This window comes from Podarcis muralis, chromosome 9, assembly GCF_964188315.1.
Source record: "Podarcis muralis chromosome 9, rPodMur119.hap1.1, whole genome shotgun sequence".
Lineage (NCBI taxonomy): Eukaryota > Metazoa > Chordata > Lepidosauria > Squamata > Lacertidae > Podarcis > Podarcis muralis.
In genome coordinates this window covers 50,914,677-50,934,423 of record NC_135663.1, presented here as the reverse complement: position 1 = coordinate 50,934,423, position 19,747 = coordinate 50,914,677, and the positions used below count along the sequence as shown (strand labels likewise).

Here is a 19,747-nt window from a genome sequence, read left to right as displayed (position 1 = left end):
TACTTAAAGGCATTCAGCACAGGGACAGGTTAGACCCACATTCGTTTATGGTTTATATAATATATGAAGCATTCTCTAAAATGTCAGTTGCTTGAGGTATAGATTACTCTGCGGCATAACCCAAAGTTTTCACATATGAAGCGGAAAGCATTTTTGTGCTACATGATGTTCCCCCACCCCTCCAAAAATAAAACCTATCATCAATCAGAATGCTTATTTGCTTGCAATATCATTTGTTAAATCTTTGCACTGGACCTGTTGCAGCTGCAATGCTGCTTGTGGCATAAGCAAAACAACAAAGATTGTGAGATCAGCCACTTGGCCCAGATAATTTCTTAGCAACACAGCCAAATTATGCCTAAATCAATCTATGTGCTTGTTACATTTCTGCCCAACCCAAATGAGGACAGAGCAGCAAGGTACATTAGGCTGATATCCCAAAGCTATTCATTGAGCTTCATAGCCTTAGGGCGAATTCCATCTTTACTTTTTCTGCTTAGATACAAATCTAAATTGAAATGGTAAAATGTATGTACTGTAATTATATCACAGAGAATTCTCTTTATTTTCTACCCATACTGACACAGTTCAACTATATCTTTTGTTTCTATAATGTATTATTTTTATTTGTTAAAAGTGCATGTATATACACACACCAGCCATGGCTCTACTGCTTCAGTAATAGTTTATGCACACACACAAAAGGGCCTTGAGAAAGTGTTCAAGTAGCACACATTTATCCTGTCATTTTGAAAAGAATTTAAATGTTGGTAATTTATCACACAGTGAAGTTTCAGAGTGCAACTAGGAAACCACAAGTAAAGTGCACACAAGCATCACAACTCACGGCTGCTATGAACTTTCCCAAGTATGTGCTCTTTTGTTCATATTTTAGCTGTAACGTCATTGCAGCGCAGCATTTTAACTACCGGTAGTTCCAATCACTTACTTACAATAACAGGTCCGAATGCTTGTACTTTCAGAAAGTTTATACAGCTCCTTCTTTGGCACGGCTGCAATTGCTCTTTTGGTTCAGGATGCAACTGCATTTGGAGATTCTTTTATTAGAGTTCTGTACGGCAGACCAATCCCAGGTCTCACAGGGAGTGTGTGTGCTTCTAGAACAAAAGGATATGGTTTAGTCTTGCTTTATACATCAGGGATTCCCCAACTCCAAAACATAGTAAGAAAACCCCTTAGGGTTTCTGTTGTGCCTGTGCACCAGATTCAGCCAAATTGCAGGCTAAACTGGGCTCATTAGAGGGGATCTGGGCTTTGGCTGAGTTGGGTTGGGGCAGCCCTGGTTAGGCCATCTGGGGTGATCTGCAGCCATCAGGGGCAGGGCATTGGGTGGAAAGGCTGCAGGAGTCTGCTTTGCCAGCGCGTTCCCCACAGAGAATGTGCTGGGGAAGCAAACCTTAGCAGGATGGAATCCTCCACTCATCAGGATTCAATCCTGTGGGCTGCAGGATGCTTTATTGAAGCTTGCGAAGTAGCACCTAGCAGGACTGAACCCTCTTGCTCTTGGTTGGGAGAGGAGATGCAGCGTTTCTTCCTCCTGACCCCTCCTGACAGTATCTCAGTTGCAGTTGTCAGAACCCTAATTAAACATTAAAGGTAAAGGGACCCCTGACCATTAGGTCCAGTCATGGCCGACTCTGGGGTTGTGGCGCTCATCTCGTTTTATTGGCCGAGGGAGCCGGCGCACAGGTCATGTGGCGAGCAGGACTAAGCCGCTTCTGGCGAACCAGTGCAGCGCACGGAAACACTGTTTACCTTCCCACTGGAGCGGTACCTATTTATCTACTTGCACTGCGTTGCTTTCGAACTGCTAGGTTGGCAGGAGCAGGAACTGAGCAATGGGAGCTCACCCCATCACGGGGATTCGAACCACCGACCTTCTGATCAGCAAGTCGTAGGCTCTGTGGTTTAACCCAGAGCGCCACTCCACCCCAAATTGTTTGCTGGAGCCAGGACAAGGTGGGTGGTCCCTGGGTTGGCCAGGCTTGCAGAGGGGGTGAAGGGGGCTATGTGCAGCTCTAAGTTCTATACTATGACCTTGCTGCCCTGACACAGCAATACTGATAAGCTCTGGAAGCTCTAGCTTTGTAGCAAATCCCAGCATATGTGAATGAACAGTCTTGCCCTGAATCAAAGCAATAGTCTATCTACCCCAACAACTGGCTAATATTAGTTGCCAGCAGCACTTCTGTAGGATCTCCTGACCACAGATGGATGGACATTTGATGGCTCTGTTCTCCAAGTTTTTAAAGCTGGAGATTACGAGTACTGAAACCAGAAACTTCTTATTTGCAAATAATATATTATGAGCCATGCTCTTTTCCCGATAGGATTCTATGCAAATTCAAATAATTATTAACAGTCATGTAATCATATTTTTAAAAGGCAAGAATACATAAATTTAGGAGCCAGTGAAATTTTATAGTAGCCAGATAGGAGCAGAGAATGGGTTCCATTACTTTTGCAGCAACCTTCATGCCAACACTCAAGCCCAATATTTTTGACACACCAGTGGCTATTAGGCACATTCATTATTTATGCTGTGAATTTAAGTACTTAGGTATTAATTTCAGGTATATGATAATTCTGAGAGTACTCTGAGTTGTACTTAAATAGGCCTTAATTTTAAATAATTGGGACTGCCAATCCCCACGCACTGACTCCATCCTTCAAGCAACCCTGTTCTGCTGAGACACAAATTCATCAGCGGAAGCTTTTCCTGAAACTGAGCTGATGGGGGTTGGGAACCTCCAGCCCACTGGACAGCTCCACCCAGGCCCTGATCCTTCACTGGTCCTACTCTGTCTGTGCTCTGCATCTTTCCGAAAGCTAAACCTCAGAGTGCATTGGTTAGAGTGGCCTTAGTACATTGTTCTGCCAGCACTGCCATACTTCATGCTAGGGTCTTTTAGTTCTGTTAAGCCCCGATACCACACCACAGGCTTCCTTTCCACTTACCTCCTCTGTTCCAAAGATCTCACCACTGCTACTGAGGCTGGAGACCCAAAGGTGGGAAGGGTGACCTCAAAGGCCTTCAGATAAAGTGCAGCAGGTAGAACAACTTTCCAAAAGTCCAACCACGGGGCATGGTGATTAGATAACTAAGAAGTGATAGGGAAAGTCACAAGAGCAGGATTAGTTAAAATAGTTGCCATATTTGAAACAGTAAAAATCCAGACAGAAAAGTGGTGGTGGTTGTTTTGGCCAAAGGTGTGGAGCTGCTTTTAGTTTTAACCAAAGTTGTTGAGCACTGCCGACATGGGTTGCCATGCGTCCGGATTTTCCCAGACATTTTGGTGATTTCTGCCCAGACACTGCTTCCGACTGCAGTATTCCAGGGAAATTCTGGACATGTGACAACCCTAGTTAAAAAGAGTTTAAACCCTAGTTTAAAATGTACACGTTGTTATATGGATTTGACAGATTTCAAGGCAAACCTTTTGAAAGTACAGTACATACAGTGCAAACCATTTGTAGCCTATATTCTTAAAGCTGTGTTGGTTTTTTTTAAAAAGTGCTAAGCCGCTACAATGAAACAGCGGCCCAAGAATGACTAATTAAATACATTTCAAAACTCCTTCAAACAGAGCTATGTTTTTATAATCAAAACTCCAGCTCCTCAATAACTGACTTTGACAATGTGTTTGCACTTTCAGTTTACACAACAACCTGCTCGGCTAGTTGCTGCTCCAAGTTCCCATAGTAACCATTCACTTGGCTGCCTTGCCATGGAAACTGCATATTATTTCCTAGTACCTGAATGACCTTTGAGCTACAGAACAAGAAAAGGTAGACAACTGTTTCACGTATGGACGTCGTATACTTATATGTACCCCTGCAGCAATTTCTTGCGGGTACTCATGTCAGATTCTCCATTCACTTAAATGGAAGTAGGGAGTGCCACACACACAAGGGAAAGGCAAAAAGAACAAGTGATAGAGGAAATGTGCCTACAGGTTCAAAAAGGTTAGGGACCGCTGTTCTTGCTTCTTGTCATTTCAATAAGTGCTCTTTTGCTGCTGGATGTTGCAGAAAGTTTTCTACACAGAGGCACCGAACGTATTAAAAGGGGTGTTACAAAAATGGTTTAGTTAAACAAACCATGGTTTCATGTTACATCTGAACCCAGCCACTGGCTCCAGGCTTGAAGTCATTACCAGAATATGTACACATTGAACTGCAATATGAGCATCGCATGATGTGACAGTTATGCAACAGTTTAGAGATAACGAAATAATAAAGTTTCCTTATATTAGTGCAATTGGTTAACTATCTTCCTCCCGCCTTCATTGCTAGGAGTTACTGAGGCTCTTGGGTAGTAGCAAAGTCGAAAAGGGTTTATCAATGCTAGCCAGAGATTGCAGCATTCTTTATAGTGACAAATTAACAAACCCAGACTTCCAGTACTATTTAACTCTTTCCTTTTTATAACTCTGGCCCTTTGAGCAAACAAATAGCAACTATGATGCAACTTCATCAAACATTGCATTATGGAAATATGCCAAATTTTATATAAAAAAACCACACACAAAATACTTGCACTAAATCAGTTCAAAGGTTACAGCAGATTGTTTCATGCACAGCCAGCTATAACTAATGTTAGAGCACTCGCCGTCTTCAGGAAACAAAGGAATGAAATCAACCACCAAGTCAATGATAATCTTTTTGATCTACATGAACTTAAAAGAGTTTGATGCAAAGAGGTTTCTCCCTTTTGTTTCCTGGGCTGGGCTCCTTTGTTCTTAAAAGCCGTGTCTTTGTCAAAAACATCAACAAGTGTACTGTACCTTTCCCCATCAATCATTACATCACTGTGAAAGGGAAGGTTGCAGTTGTGCCCTTCCTGCCTTGATGTGTTGAATGTAAGAGCTCAGGAGCCCTGCTGGTAAAAGGTGGCAACTGCATTAATAATAATAATAATAATAAATTTTATTTATATCCCGCCCTCCCCAGCCGAAGCCGGGCTCAGGGCGGCTAACAACACCAAATAGTGCGACATTATAAAAACATTATAAAAATTAATTAAAATCAAGATTGATGGCAGCCATAAAGTTTTGTAAAGGTTGCCAAAGGAGGGAGTCAGGCTGCGCCCTAACCAAATGCCTGGCGGAACAACTCTGTCTTGCAGGCCCTACGGAAAGATGTCAAGTCCTGCAGGGCCCTTGTCTCTTGTGACAGAGCATTCCACCAGGTTGGAGCCGCAGCCGAAAAGGCCCTGGCTCTAGTTGAGGCCAGCCTAACCTCTCTGTGGCCTGGGACCTTCAAGGTGTTTTTGTTTGACGACCGTAAGTTCCTCTGTGGGGCATACCAGGAGAGGCGGTCCCGTAGGTACGAGGGCCCTAGGCCGTATAGGGCTTTGAAGGTTAAAACCAGCACCTTAAACCTGATCCTGTACTCCACCGGGAGCCAGTGCAGCTGGTATAGCACCGGATGAATGTGATCTCGCAGCGAAGACCCCGTAAGGAGTCTCGCTGCGGCATTCTGCACCCGCTGGAGTTTTTGGGTCAGTCTCAAGGGCAGCCCCACGTAGAGCGAGTTACAATGATCCAGTCTGGAGGTGACCGTCGCGTGGATCACAGTGGCTAGGTCAGGGCGAGAGAGCATGCTAAGGCGACATTATCCATTGTAACAGATTTCCTTTTTATTATAATGCTGACTCCGAAGCAAACCAAACCAGCCTGATTTATCTCTATCTGTGGTAATGGGAAAAGAGCATTAGGTATTGTTCAACAGAGACAAGGACTCAAATCCCTGTGCTGACTAGCCTTGAACACTTGAGGCTGCATACACACCATACGTTTAAAGCACATGGCACTCTCCAAAGAATCATGGGAACTGTAGTGTGGGGAATTGTAGCTCTGTGAGGCGTAAACTACAGTTCCCAGAATTCTTTGGGGGTAAGTCATGTGCTTTAAATGTATAATTCTCTCGGCTAATCTACCTCAGAGTGTTTCTGAGAGGACATGACTGACCACATACATGGTGATGCAGTTTTCAGGTTTCAAATTTCATATTATTTCAAGAAACACAATCCTGTATCACTTCTGCTCTCCATCCCCAGGACTGGCCAAATCTAACATATCACTCAGAGTAGCTGTCATGCCAGCACAGTACGTCTGTCTGTCTATTTTATTTATTATTATTTTCAGCATTTGAGCCTAAGAATCATTTCAGTTGTAAATACAATTTTATTCTCACTTTCACTTGCACTGTTTATAAACAGACAGAACCAAAAATAGAAAGAGAAGGAGGCCAAGTCATGGGAAATATCTGTGCAAAAGAATTATGGAAGGCGCAGGAGCTTCTGACAGTTTTAAAGCTGACTCTTGCTTCCATATAATTAGATATGTGTTTTTATTGGAAGTTATTGCTGGTTAAAGAGCTCTGTTAAACGGAATGGGCAAATCAGTATTTACGGTAATTTTTGCTATTTGGGCTGATTCATGCATTCCATGAATTCTACATACAGGCCTCACTTGACAGAACTTTTAATTGGGTAATTGGTGAGATGAAATTTTAATCTGTGGGGCACACTTAATTACTAAAGCCATTTTGGCTCCTGTGTGTTACTGTAACCGAGAAAGAAGAACATATTAAGGAAAGGCCATGGAACTTTTGTTTATTAAATGGAACCTCTTTCAGGATTTCTTCAGTGTCCTCAAAAAGGCACATATTGAGCTTTTAAAAAACATACCTTATTATAATTTATTTTTAGATAATAACAGTTATCAAGCAAATCGAAAAACAAAACAAGCAAAACCATTTCATGACCAGCAAAATACAGTTCACTGCATTATAAAGCACAACAACATTTTGATTGCATGCTATTTCTGATTATCATTATTATCCTTTCAAAATGTTTCAGGTTGTATCGAGAAAGCGTTTGTTTTCTTTTTGGCAAAGTGAATGCTACCTGTGCATTTTGCTATGTTGTATCATTTCTTTTTAATAAAATAAATAAAACAACAACACACAGCAAAGCACTCTGTGTGTCAACAGAGGCTGCCAGTCATGCTCCTGATGTGCAATATAAGCAATTAAACCAACTTTCATAAAAAGTGCCTTTCATCATCATTAGATTACTTCTTGCTCCAACTTCTTAGGCAGCTTTTCCATTAAAGCAGATTTGTTGATACCATTTGTCCACCAAATTATTACATAGCATTTTCAATTGTTTGGTTTTGTTATTAGACAGACAGACGGATGATAGCTCTAGAATTTATTTATTTTTAGGACAAGTGCACTAGATAGCCTCAAAGTAACATAGGTACATGACTTAGATTCCACTAACGATTCTGCTAAATAGAACAGAATATGGAACAAGGTCCTGTTCTACTTAGTCTCTAGCAGAAAGGAAAATTCCTTAAAACCGACACCCAGGTAATACCTGTCCCCCCTCCCCCACCCACCACCTTGAGTAGGGATATCTGGTTCTAATAGTCCCCTATATTGATTACTTTTGTAATATGATTTGCGTATGTTGAGCTTTTTCAATATACAGATTTTCATTTTGACAAATTAATTAAAATTTAGGCAGCAGACTTGTTGATAGCCCTAACACATTCCATTCCACTGACCATCTCCTACACTGCAATATGTCATTTGGAAGGAATAATCCACAGCAATGCTCAAACTATTCCCACAGTGCATAATCCATGAGTACTTTTGAAGAATCAGGTAAAAGGTAAAGGGACCCCTGACCATTAGCTCCAGTCGTGACTGACTGGGGTTGCGGTGCTCATCTTGCTTTGTTGGCCAAGGGAGCTTCCGGGTCATGTGGCCAGCATGACAAAGCTGCTTCTGGCAAACCAGAACAGCGCACGGAAACGCCGTCTACCGTACCTTCCTGCCAGAGCGGTACCTATTTATCTACTTGCACTTTGATGTGCTTTCAAACTGCTAGGTTGGCAGGAGCAGGGACCAAGCAATGGGCACTCACTCCGTCACCAGGATTCGAACCGCCGGCCTTCTGATCGGCAAGTCCTAGGCTTTGTAGTTTAACCCACAGTGCCACCTGCGTCAAATCAAGTACCTTCCTTCAAAAACAAGCAAGCAGAACCTCATATATAATCAGAATAACTTCAATTATGTATAAAGATTTTAAGGAGTTCACGGGAGTTTTTGTGTGTGTTTTACTTCCCAGGTCTGTTTATCTTCTAGTCTAGGACACAATTGTTTTGCATCTGAATGCACAAGAGCTGTTGACGGAGGAGGGAGTCTCCTGAAATTTAAGGACGAGAACCCTGCTCATTGTAAACACTGCCCGAGGGTTATTTCCTGCTTCCCCTGCAGCAGCCATGACAACAGTCATTCACGTAAAAACAGTTGCTAGGATGCCACTTGGAAGGGAGGGAACAGAGAGAATACCAATAATATTTCATTTAAATACAAGAAAGACCTAAATTTAAAATATCCAGTAATCTCACGAGTGTTCTTTAAAATGAAATTTCACATAATTTTTAAAGGAAAAAGAAAACCAGTGTGAAGCTCACTGGGTGTAATTGACCACTGTTGCCCAGTCTAACCTAATCTACAGGGTTGACACCATGTCAAAAGTGGGGTGGGGGGGGAAGGCAAAATAACTACTTGTGGCACATATGCCATCCATTATTCTTTGCAAGGCTCTCTCTCTCTCTCTCTCTCTCTCTCTCTCTCTCTCTCTCTCTCTCTCTCTGTCCCTCTCTCTCTCTCTCTCTCTCTCTCTCTCACACACACACACACACACACACAGAGAGAGAGAGAGAGATCATGTGTTTCAGATGGCCTTTGGGAAAAGATGCTTTGGCCCTCCAAGGTTTCAACTGGCTGTGTGGTATCTACAAGGTTTTAGCTGGTTTTAAACAGAATTTACTATTTTGGTCTGAGTGAGTTGGTTGTTATGGCTGGGCTTTATTTTAAATATGTTATTAAATTGATCATATATTATTGATTTTAAATATATAAATTATATATTTTTAAATAATTAGTCATTCACGCACATTATTTCTTTACATTCTGAAAGTACCAGTTCTTCTGTCATTGGGATATAAATCAAATGAAGTAGCTTAGAATGAAAGCAATTTCACAAAAAAGGTGTGGTTGGAGAAGGTTTGTTTGTTTAATTTCTTGCTTATTTTCACAACATTAAAGATTTGGATAGGATATCGCTTCCCTTTTAAGATCAAGATAGCAAAACACGGGGGAGGGAGCATGGGGGCTAGTCAATTTATCAATGGATTTGCAGACTAGTGTCCTTTTTTGAACTTAGGTTTAAACAATGCTGACACCTAGTGGTCACACACAACTCAGTCAGTTTCAAGCAGTGCCTTTGCTGAAACAGCAGAAAGTCTAAGCACTCTGGTTTCCAACAAGTGCCAGCCAGGGAGGTGCGTCTAGAAGGAGAGCAAAATAAAGATGACGACCTTTTCATTGGCCTGCATCTTGAGCACAGAGGTTCTGTCTGTTTTCTTTTATTTAAGAAAACAGATCCTCATTCATTTACAGTAGTACCTCGGGTTAAGAACTTAATTCGTTCTGGAGATCCGTTCTTATCCTGAAACTGTTCTTAACCTGAGGTAACACTTTAGCTAATGGGCCTACCGCTGCCGCGCAATTTCTGTTCTCATCCTGAAGCAAAGTTCTTAACCCGAGGTACTATTTCTGGGTTAGCGGAGTCTGTAACCTGAAGCATCTGTAATCCGAGGTACCACTGTATTAGTGTATTTGTAGCTCACCCCCCCTTTTTTTACTGACAGTACTTCCTATTTACAAGTTGGGTTTTCCTTCCCTTTCCCTGTCCTAGCCATGACCAGGGCAACTGCCTTGCAGTGACCTTGCACCTGCGATTCATTCCCCCATGGGGCGATTTGTGCTCATGAAGGAAAGTAACCCCTTCCTCCATGGTTCAGTTCCTCCAACATATCTGGACCTAACAGTAAACTAGACTGCAGATACTGTACGTAACCACAAACTGACAGATATCTTATTTAGGCTTATCCATTCCAGACATCCACTGATTTCCTGGGGAGTGAATTCAGTAAACCCTTATCTGTTTTTCTCTTTCTTTCTTTCTTTCTTTCTTTCTTTCTTTCTTTCTTTCTTTCTTTCTTTCTCTTTAAAATTTCCTTACTCCCTTCTTCAGGGTTGAATCTCACTGCCTCTCAATTCCACTCGCGCCCCAAAGGGCAAATGCTAACACTTCTTGGCAGGGCTACCACCTCTACATTCATTCTGGAGACAAGATGGCGGCGCAAGCACTTGCAGCGGCTCGGCACTCCGAAGACCGGTATTCAATGATTTGTGTTTTATTTTTATTTGTGAACTTATTGCTGCTATAATAATAATAATAATAATAATTTATTATTTATACCCCGCCCATCTGGCTGGGTTTCCCCAGCCACTCTGGGCGGCTTCCAACTGAATATTAAAAACAGTACAGCATCAAACATTAAAAACTTCCCTAAAGAGGGCTGCCTTCAGATGACTTCTAAAAGTAAAATAGTTGTTTATTGCTTTGACATCTGCTGGGAGGGCGTTCCACAGGGCAGGAGCCACTACCGAGAAGGCCCTCTGCCTGGTTCCCTGTAACCTTACTTCTCGCAATGAGGGAACCGCCAGAAGGCCCTCGGCGCTGGATCTCAGTGTCCGGGCTGAACGATGGGGGTGGAGACGCTCCTTCAGATATACTGGACCGAGGCCGTTTAGGGCTTTAAAGGTCAGCACCAACACTTTGAATTGTGCTCGGAAACGTACTATGGACTGTGAATACTCAGGCACAAGTAATTTATAGTCGTCAAGAGCTCTTAAGTATCGGCAGAGGAGAAGGTTGCAGCCAGGAGGTCTCAACCTATAACATTCCAGCTGAGCTTGCCAGAAAGAAAAGAAAACGGAGAGGGCGCAAGCAGAAGAGGGGTTGCAGGGCTGGACTACGAGTGAGGCTAGGTAAAAATCCCCACAAGCCTGCATTGCCAAGTCTCCTTGTATCAAATGTGAGATCCTTACCCAACAAGGTAGAGGAGTTGGAACTTATTACCTCTCGGCAGAAAAGTATCCGGGACTGCTGTGTTATGGTCCTTCTAGAGACGTGGCTGGATCCCTCCTTTCCACAGGGACTTCTGCAGCTAGAAGGACGCTCAGTAATTAGAGCGGATAGAACCGCCGAATCCGGGAAGAGCAGAGGAGGAGGAATTTGCGTTTATATAAATAACAACTGGAGCTCGGACATTAAACAAATGGACACGCATTGCTCTCCTGACTTGGAGTACCTAGTGGTGAAGTGCCGCCCTTTTTATTTGCCACGTGAGTTTAATGTTGTTATAATAACAGCGGTGTATATACCTCCCGATGCAAACACTACTACAGCTATGGGCCACCTGCTAACTGCTATTAGCAGACAGCAGCGGGCCCACCCGGATGGAGCATTTGTGGTTGCTGGTGATTTTAACCAAGCCGATTTAAGGACTGTGCTCCCTAAGTTCCACCAGTATGTTGATTGTCCCACTAGGGGGGGAAATACCCTGGACCGAGTATATAGTAACATCATGCATGGATACAAGACCAAGCCCTTGCCCAATTTGGGGCAGTCAGACCACATATCTTTACTTATGATACCATCATATAGACCTCTCGTACGCAGAATTAGACCATCAACTAGAGAGATACGAGTGTGGCCAGTAGGTGCATCTGAGCAACTTCAAGATTGCTTTTGGAGCACCGAGTGGTTGCTTTTTGTGGAGAATAATGTGGACACATACGCTTCAACAGTACTGTTCTACGTTAAAAGCTGCATTGATGTTGTCACTACCACCAAACAAATACGGGTGTTCCCTAACAACAAGCCCTGGCTAAACAGGGATGTGTATCTTCTGTTAAAGGCAAGAAATGCTGCTTTTCACTCTGGTGATGCGCAACAGTATAGAGAAGCCAGAGCCAAATTGAAAAAGGGCATTAGGAACGCCAAAGCTATGTACTGCCGGAGGATCGAAAAACATTTTGAGAGCTCCGACCCTCGTCGAGTATGGCAAGGCCTGCGACAAATTACAGGGCAAAATATTAAAAACGAACTGGCTAGCAGCAGTGCGCACCTGGCTGATCAACTGAATCAATTTTTTAGTCGCTTTGAGGAGGGAACTGGAACTACCGTCACTACAGCATTGGCTACCAGCACATCATCAGAAACTACTACTGATAGACAACCATTTTTATTACAGACCTGTGACGTACAACGTGCCTTTCGGAGCATTAACATTAGGAAGGCAGCTGGACCGGATGGAATCATGGGATGAGTTATTAGGGACTGCGCTGCAGAATTAGCTGGTGTATTTACGGACATTTTTAACCTATCCCTGTTGCAGGGTTCTGTCCCTACCTGCCTGAAGACATCGATTATAGTGCCAGTCCCCAAGCAGTCAGTGGTGGTATCTCTCAATGACTATAGACCAATAGCCCTAACATCTGTCGTTATGAAATGTTTTGAGAGATTGGTGCTAGATCATATTAAGGCTGGTCTTCCATCCACTCTAGACCCGTTCCAGTTTGCATACAGAAGAAACAGATCTACTGATGATGCTATTTCCATCGCTGTCCATACTGTACTGAGTCATCTAGAACGTCAGGGAACCTACGCAAGGCTGTTGTTTGTGGACTACAGTTCTGCCTTCAATACAATTCTGCCAGACAGGTTATTTCTTAAAATGACCAATTTGGGTATACATCAGAAGATCTGTCTGTGGGTAAGGAATTTCCTGACTGATAGGCCGCAGACAGTGAGAATGGGACCTTACTATTCTTCTACTCTAGTATTAAGCACAGGAGCCCCTCAGGGATGTGTGCTAAGTCCCTTTCTCTATTCCCTGTACACATTTGATTGCACCCCACTGTATAAGTCCAACACAATCATCAAATTTGCGGATGATACAACAGTGGTGGGGCTCATTAGTGAGAACGATGAGACTGCTTATAGGAAAGAAGTACAGGGGTTAATTCAATGGTGTAAAGAAAACAATCTTATGCTTAACACCAAAAAAACCAAAGAACTCATAATTGACTTTAGGAGAAAGAAAAGTGTATTTTTACCATTGCACATAAATGGCGAGGAGGTGGAGAGGGTTGGTAGTTTTAAATGCCTGGGCATTTATATCTCTGAGGACCTCTCATGGACTGCAAATATTAATATGGTTGTGAGGAAGGTGCAGGGGAGGTTGTATTTCCTGAGAATGCTCAGGGGACTGAATCTATCTCAGCACCTACTTCTGTCCTATTATCACAGTACCATCGAGAGTGTCTTAACCTATAGTATATTATCGTGGTATGGGAGCAGCTCTGAAACGGATAAAAAAGCTTTACAGAGAATAATTAAAATTGCCCAGAATGTTATTGGGCTCCAACTACCAACCCTGGATGAGATCTTCACGTCTCGCACTTTGAAGAAGTCACACAATATCCTGAGAGATCCCACCCATCCTGCTCACAACTTCTTTGAACTGTTGCCTTCGGGCAGAAGATATAGGACAATGAAAACACGAACCACACGCCTTCTGAATAGTTTCTATCCAAGAGCTCTGATTGCACTAAATAATGATCTCAGGGCCAGTTGCAAGAAATAGCAAGTAGGGAGTAGGAAGGAATGAGATAGGTTTTAGGTTATGTTATGCCTTTAATAGGTTATGTTATATTCTGGATTATGTTATGTTTTTATAGATTATGTCTGAATAGGATGAGAGTGTTGGAGATACGTGCAAATGTGTATGTGAACCCGGTCTTTGGGTGGGTGTTTGATTTTCGTTGTTGTGTATACTGTGTATATACGGACAATGACAATAAATTTATCTATCTATCTATCTATATGAGTAAGATAAATTACAGTTTTTCACTACTTTGCGGGGCTATACCCCAACACACAAATATACTGTCTGTGATTGTCTGGCTAAGCTCTGTATCACAGTAATAGTTCATGGTTGTTAACATTAGCATATTATCATCACCACCACCACGATTTATCAGGGCTGGTCTGGGACATGTTGCCGCTTGAGGCAAAACAGAAAATGGTGCCCACCCCTCCTCCTCTTCCTGCCCCCTGCCAAAGCCCCTTCCTGCTGTTCTGTCAGCTGAGGCAGCAAAAGGCAGCCCCGGCTGGGACCCAGATCTGCTACCCTTCCCTGCTGTCAAATTAGCCAGCTGCCCAAGGTGACTGCCTCACGAAGCCTCATGAGCAGGCCAGCCCAGTGACTTATTAAGCTTATTGGCTGTTTCACTGAAGCATCTTAATGGGACTTGCAAGTAATAGTAAAATCAAAACATGAAAAACAAAACAACTAAAATGAAGTGCAATGCGAGGTAATCAAAGTGTAAAAACAATCCCTCCATCCTCAAACACAGGCCAAAATACCACAGACACCCTCTAAAATAAAATAAGAATACAGTGGTACCTCTGGATATGAACAGGATCCGTTCCAGAGCCCCGTTCGCATCTAGAAGCAAAAGTAACTAGCACCAGCACGTCTGCGCACGTTTGTGTCACTTTTCGCCGCTTCTGCGCATGCGCGTGACGTCATTTTGAGTGTCCGTGCATGCGCAAGCGGCAAAACCTAGAAGTAACACTTTCCGTTACTTCCAGGTTGCCACAGAGCGCAACTCGAATGCGCTCAACCCGAAGCGCATTCAACCCGAGGTATGACTGTACAATCAACTGCTGCAAAGAAAAAACACCAAAATACCTTTGAGAAAAGAAACATCTTTGCCTTGTGCCAAAAAGATAGCAATGTCTGCACCAGGCAGAGCATTCCATGTCAGGGGGCCACTGCTGAAAAGGCCTGTTCCCACATGGCCCTCTGGATGGCTGCTGGAGAAGGATATCTGATGATGATCACAGGGCATGGACAGGCTTATAGCAGGAAAAGCATTCTGTAAGGAAATAATCAAACTTTAGGAACTTATTCCTTTGGATTTTTGGAATAACTATTTACTTTCTTTCTTACTTACTTGTTTACTTACTTACTTAGCTTGCACCCAAATGGCATATATTAAACAGTGCTATTACACAGGCTAGTCCAAAGCAAGATTTTGTTATTCAACACTATGAACAATGAGGATTTGAAATGTAAGATAGTTCTTTGCTATAATTTTTTCTATAATTTCTGTGCTGGAAAAAACTTCCAAAAGGCTTCAGTTTTCCTTTAGGTCAAAATGTTCAGCCTACTGTTTTAACTGATTTGGCATGGCAGTTAGTTTGTTGGCTCTCAGTCAGCGTTTTTCTAATTATCCAGCAATTAAAATCATGTGCAAACCATGCAATTAATTAAGAAACAAAAGGTCAGCGATGGGAAGAGTGAAACGGGACATTTTGGCAGTTTAGGGACTTTCCTTAGAAATGGGAAAAGAACCACCTCAACCTGGAAAGCTAAAGCAAATTGAGAGAGGAAGTGGTAAGAGTTTCACTTCTACTCTCTGACGTGTTTGGCTTAGTCCCCCCCACCCGGGAGTTTGTGTTTATCTATCCTGCCTTGGGATCTGTTTATTTCGTGTGTGTGTGTGTGTGTGTGTGTGTGTGTGTGTGTGTGTGTGTGTGAGAGAGAGAGAGAGAGAGAGAGAGAGAGAGAGAGAGAGAGAGAGAGAGAGATGAAGTTTGTTTCATTTTTTCCAGGGGAGGGGTGTCTGTGGTTGGGTGTTAGCTTGATTCAGCTCCTTCAACAATTAGCAAAGTTTTGCCTTTGCATAGCTCTACTAACAAATAAAAATTACGGCTTTGAAAGCGAACATTGTGAAGGTGAAACTAATGCAGACACTTGCTTTGAGTACTAGACTGGTGGCAGCAGTGCATCAGGTAATACAGAAACTTAAAATTGTTTGGCATGGCTGAGGAAGGTTCTCGCCCTGATAAAAAATGAAACACTTACTTGTGAGGCAAAGGGACAGAACAGAAGAGAGAGCACAAGGATGATTCTCAAGTGCCAAGGGAGGCTTTCATGGGTGCCATTCCACCCATGGGTGCTCCATTTGGGATACCAGACTTAGCTGAAAAGCTTTCTGCTCAAACAATTCAGACCATCTCATGTGCATTTATCCACTTGCTCCTGAGAGTTGGGAATGGCACAGAGGGGTGCAATTTGTACAGAGACTGGCAAAAACCAGAAAGGTTCACACAGTGCTTTTTTCCTAGAACAAAAGGTGCCAGAATACCCCCAGAAAAAAACCACTGGGTTCACATCTCATTGCTTTTAAATGTAAGGAATGGACACAAAGCTCTCTTGAAAAATTTCCTCAGGCAAGCCATTTATTATTGTTAGACCTTGTGCCATTTTCAATTTGAATTCCATGGGCTTCATCATAGGAGTGGCTGCCATTTGGAATTTGGGGCACTGTGTATGATCAGGCTTCTCCCCGCCCTAACACATAGTGATGGACACGCACCCCTTCTCCATTCTCCTTGCACCATTATCAAGCTATCCAGGTTGTATCGGTGCTGTTGCAATGGGGAGAATCACTTGCATCACTCCACAAAAACAAAAGTCTGAGCACAGCTTGCAGGTGCCACTCACTGAATCTGTGTGGTGATTGGAGACTGCAGGTGGCTGCAGAAGGCTTGGACCACCTTCATCAGCCCAAGAATGCCATTTTAAGCATTTGAGAAAGCAGGACACTGCCAATAAAACACATGAGCATCCCAGGAAACCAGCCATTCTGGCCCCTGACCTTGCTCTTGTTTTTCATTACAAGTTGCCCTAACCCCATACTTTAATGGTGGTGCAGCTCTGACCCCACTGGTCTGCTATTTGCTGTGCTGGCTTCGACACTTTTATTTCCCCAAACTTTATTTCTGCCAAATCTAACTTCTTGGCTGCAAGATTCTTAGTTTTGTCTCTTTTCTGGATTCTGGGACTTTGCATTGGCCAGCCTCCAACCACATTCAATATGTTCTGGCCTTTCACTTGGCTCAAAGACCGCTCAAGAAATAAAGAGCTGCTTTTTACCAAGAGGATTTCTTAACTCAGCCAGACTGAAACAAAATCAGAATAATAATAATAATATGCATGCTACTTATATAGCTCTTTTTCTCAAGTGCTCAAAGTGTTTCACATACATTATTTATTTCACGACACAATAAATTATTATTAATTATTATTATTATTTTTTCTATACCACCCTTCATCTGAAGAACACAGGGCGGTTCACACAAACACAAAAATAAAAAACAGAACACAAATTACTTAATAAACCAGGAACCAAAGCATACTAATAACCCCTGTCCCACAAACACATTTAACAGGCCACAAAATGCTCAATAAGCCAAAGGCCTTGTTACAGATCTATGCTTCTGCCTGGCACCTAAGGACATGTAATGAAGGAACCAGGCAAGCCTCCCTGGGGAGAGCGTTTCACAAATGGAGAGCCACCACAGAAAAGGCCTGCTCTCATGTTGCTGCCCTCTGGATCTCTAGAGTCTATTGCATTATCAACATCTGCAACAGGGTGGCTTTCTGAGGTGACATGTTTTTTATCAAGCTGATAGGAGAGAGTGATACAGAGCTTAGCACTATAAATCAAACAGAGGTGACTTTCAAAGTCATTTTACTTTAGAAGAAACAAAGTTGCGCAAACCCATCCATAAGGATGCCAGCTCCTTTTCAAAGAAAGATCACATGCATTTAATAGCTACACAGAAACCGAGCAGGCACGATTTCTTCCATCACAGTGCTGCAGTGCCAAGGAAAAATGCACAGGCTAATCCCTCCTCTGTCTTGCAGATATTAGAACCCAGGCAAGTCCAACTCTATGTCTTAACATGATTTTAAAAACAGAGAACAGTTTCAAAGCTTGCTAGTCGTATGAGGAGTGGTGCAAGTTATTCAACACTGATGTTACAGGCATTATTCATTAGTACAATTATACACTGTGTTGTGTCAGCACTAATGCAGAGGGGAAATTGAGTTTCGCCAGGGGACACAATCTGTGGCTTTCATGCTTGTAAAATAGTTTTTTTCTGTAACAGCAAAGGCACAACTTGATAGAAAATGTCTCTCTTCCCAATCAGCAAAGGATTACAGGAGTCCTCACCCCAAAATGTGTGACATCTGCACACTTCTTTAGTTACAGGGCCATACAGTAAATACCCAAAGCAAAGGAGTCAAAAAAAGCATCGCATCTTAGATGATCAGTGCCCTGTTGCTCCCTTGAACTGTCGCCTACATTCCTCCACACAAGTTGCCTTTCTGTTTACTTATAACGTATAATTGATGTGTATGTGCGTGACAGCACAGCAGGAAGAGAACAGTAAAATGCAAAGAGGTATGTCAGAAGTCTGGCACCGACTTTCCTCACATAATACTACAGTGGTACCTCAGGTTACATACGCTTCAGGTTACACACTCCGCTAACCCAGAAATAGTGCTTCAGGTTAAGAACTTTGCTTCAGGATGAGAACAAAATCGTGCTCCGGCGGCGCAGCAGCAGCAGCAAGAGGCTCCATTAGCTAAAGTGGTGCTTCAGGTTAAGAAGAGTTTCAGGTTAAGTACGGACCTCTGGAACGAATTAAGTACTTAACCTGAGGTACCACTGTAATAATAATTTATTTATACCCCGCCCTTCCCGGTTCAGAAAACCGGGCTCAGGGTGGCTAACATCAAATTTAAAACACTTAATTGTAGACACAGCATAAAATACAGTATAAAAACGTGAATAACAATAAAATTCAAAGTTCAGAAATCAATTTGGGGGAAATCCATCTAATAAACATTAGATAGTCACCAGGGCTAGCTGGCTGAATTAGACCTACTTGGGCCAGTGAGGAGGCCAGGGGAGAATTAGCTGTGGGGTCTCAGAGCGGGTAATCTTTATAAAATGGAAGGGGGAAGGAAGAGAAGGGAAATAAAAGATCAGGCTGAATTCAAATTAAAGGCCAGGCGGAACAGCTCTGTCTTACAGGTACAGCAAAAGGAGGTTAAATCCTGCAGGGCCCAAGTCTCATGGGACAGAGCATTCCACCAGGTTGGAGCCATCACTGAAAAGGCCCTGGCCCTGTGGAGGATAGTCTGACTTCCTTAGGCCCCAGGACCAAGGTTATTCATGGACCTTAAGGTCCTCCGCAGGTCATACCAGGAGAGGCGGTCCCATAAATACGAGGGCCCTAAGCCACAAAGGGTTTTAAAGATCAAAACCAGCACCTTGAACCTGACCCTATACTCCACCAGGAGCCAGTGCAGCTGGAAAAGCACTGGGTGAATATGCTCCCATGGCAGGGACCCCGTGAGGAGCCTCACTGCAGCATTCTGTACCCTCTGGAGTTTTTGGGACAGTTTCAAGGGCAGTCCTGCATAGAGCGAATTACAGTAGTCAAGCCTGGAGGTGACAGTTGCATGGATCACTGTGGCCAGATTGGGGTGGGAAAGATAAGGGACCAACTTACCTAGACTATAATATAAATATAAATAGACTATAAATATAGGAAGTCACTAACATATGTGAAAAATTTCAAGCCTGGATGTCAAATGCCTCTGTAAATTTGCAAATACCCAATACTGTGCCAAAATCTGGTGAAGCTAATGTACGAGTCAAAAACAGAAATAAAAAGTGCACTCCTCATACTTTAAAATTATATCGACTCGCTGGCTTTAAAGAAAAGGTTTAAGATCTGAAAAATTCATTATGTTTTTGTTCTCAGATTCATCCAGTTTGTTTTGAGTGCCCTGAAAAGCCTGACATGTGGGAACCGAGAAGTTGCATTGTTCCTGTGTTAACCTTTTGAGTGTCTTGG

At 42.9% G+C, this 19,747-nt stretch overlaps 1 long non-coding RNA gene across 2 annotated transcripts in view; it reads right to left on the bottom strand.

Annotated features, from left to right (window-relative positions):
• Positions 1–19,747, bottom strand: part of LOC114604503 (uncharacterized) — a 31,759-nt gene that overhangs the window by 4,506 nt on the left and 7,506 nt on the right. The window contains exons 2-4 of one of the 2 annotated variants that reach the window (XR_013394253.1): positions 14,715–14,901; positions 2,980–3,122; positions 950–1,118 (exon numbers count right to left, since the gene is read on the bottom strand). This is a non-coding gene — a long non-coding RNA (uncharacterized LOC114604503). The remainder of the gene's footprint in view (positions 1–949; positions 1,119–2,979; positions 3,123–14,714; positions 14,902–19,747) is intronic. The other variant, XR_013394252.1, reaches the window with a different exon arrangement.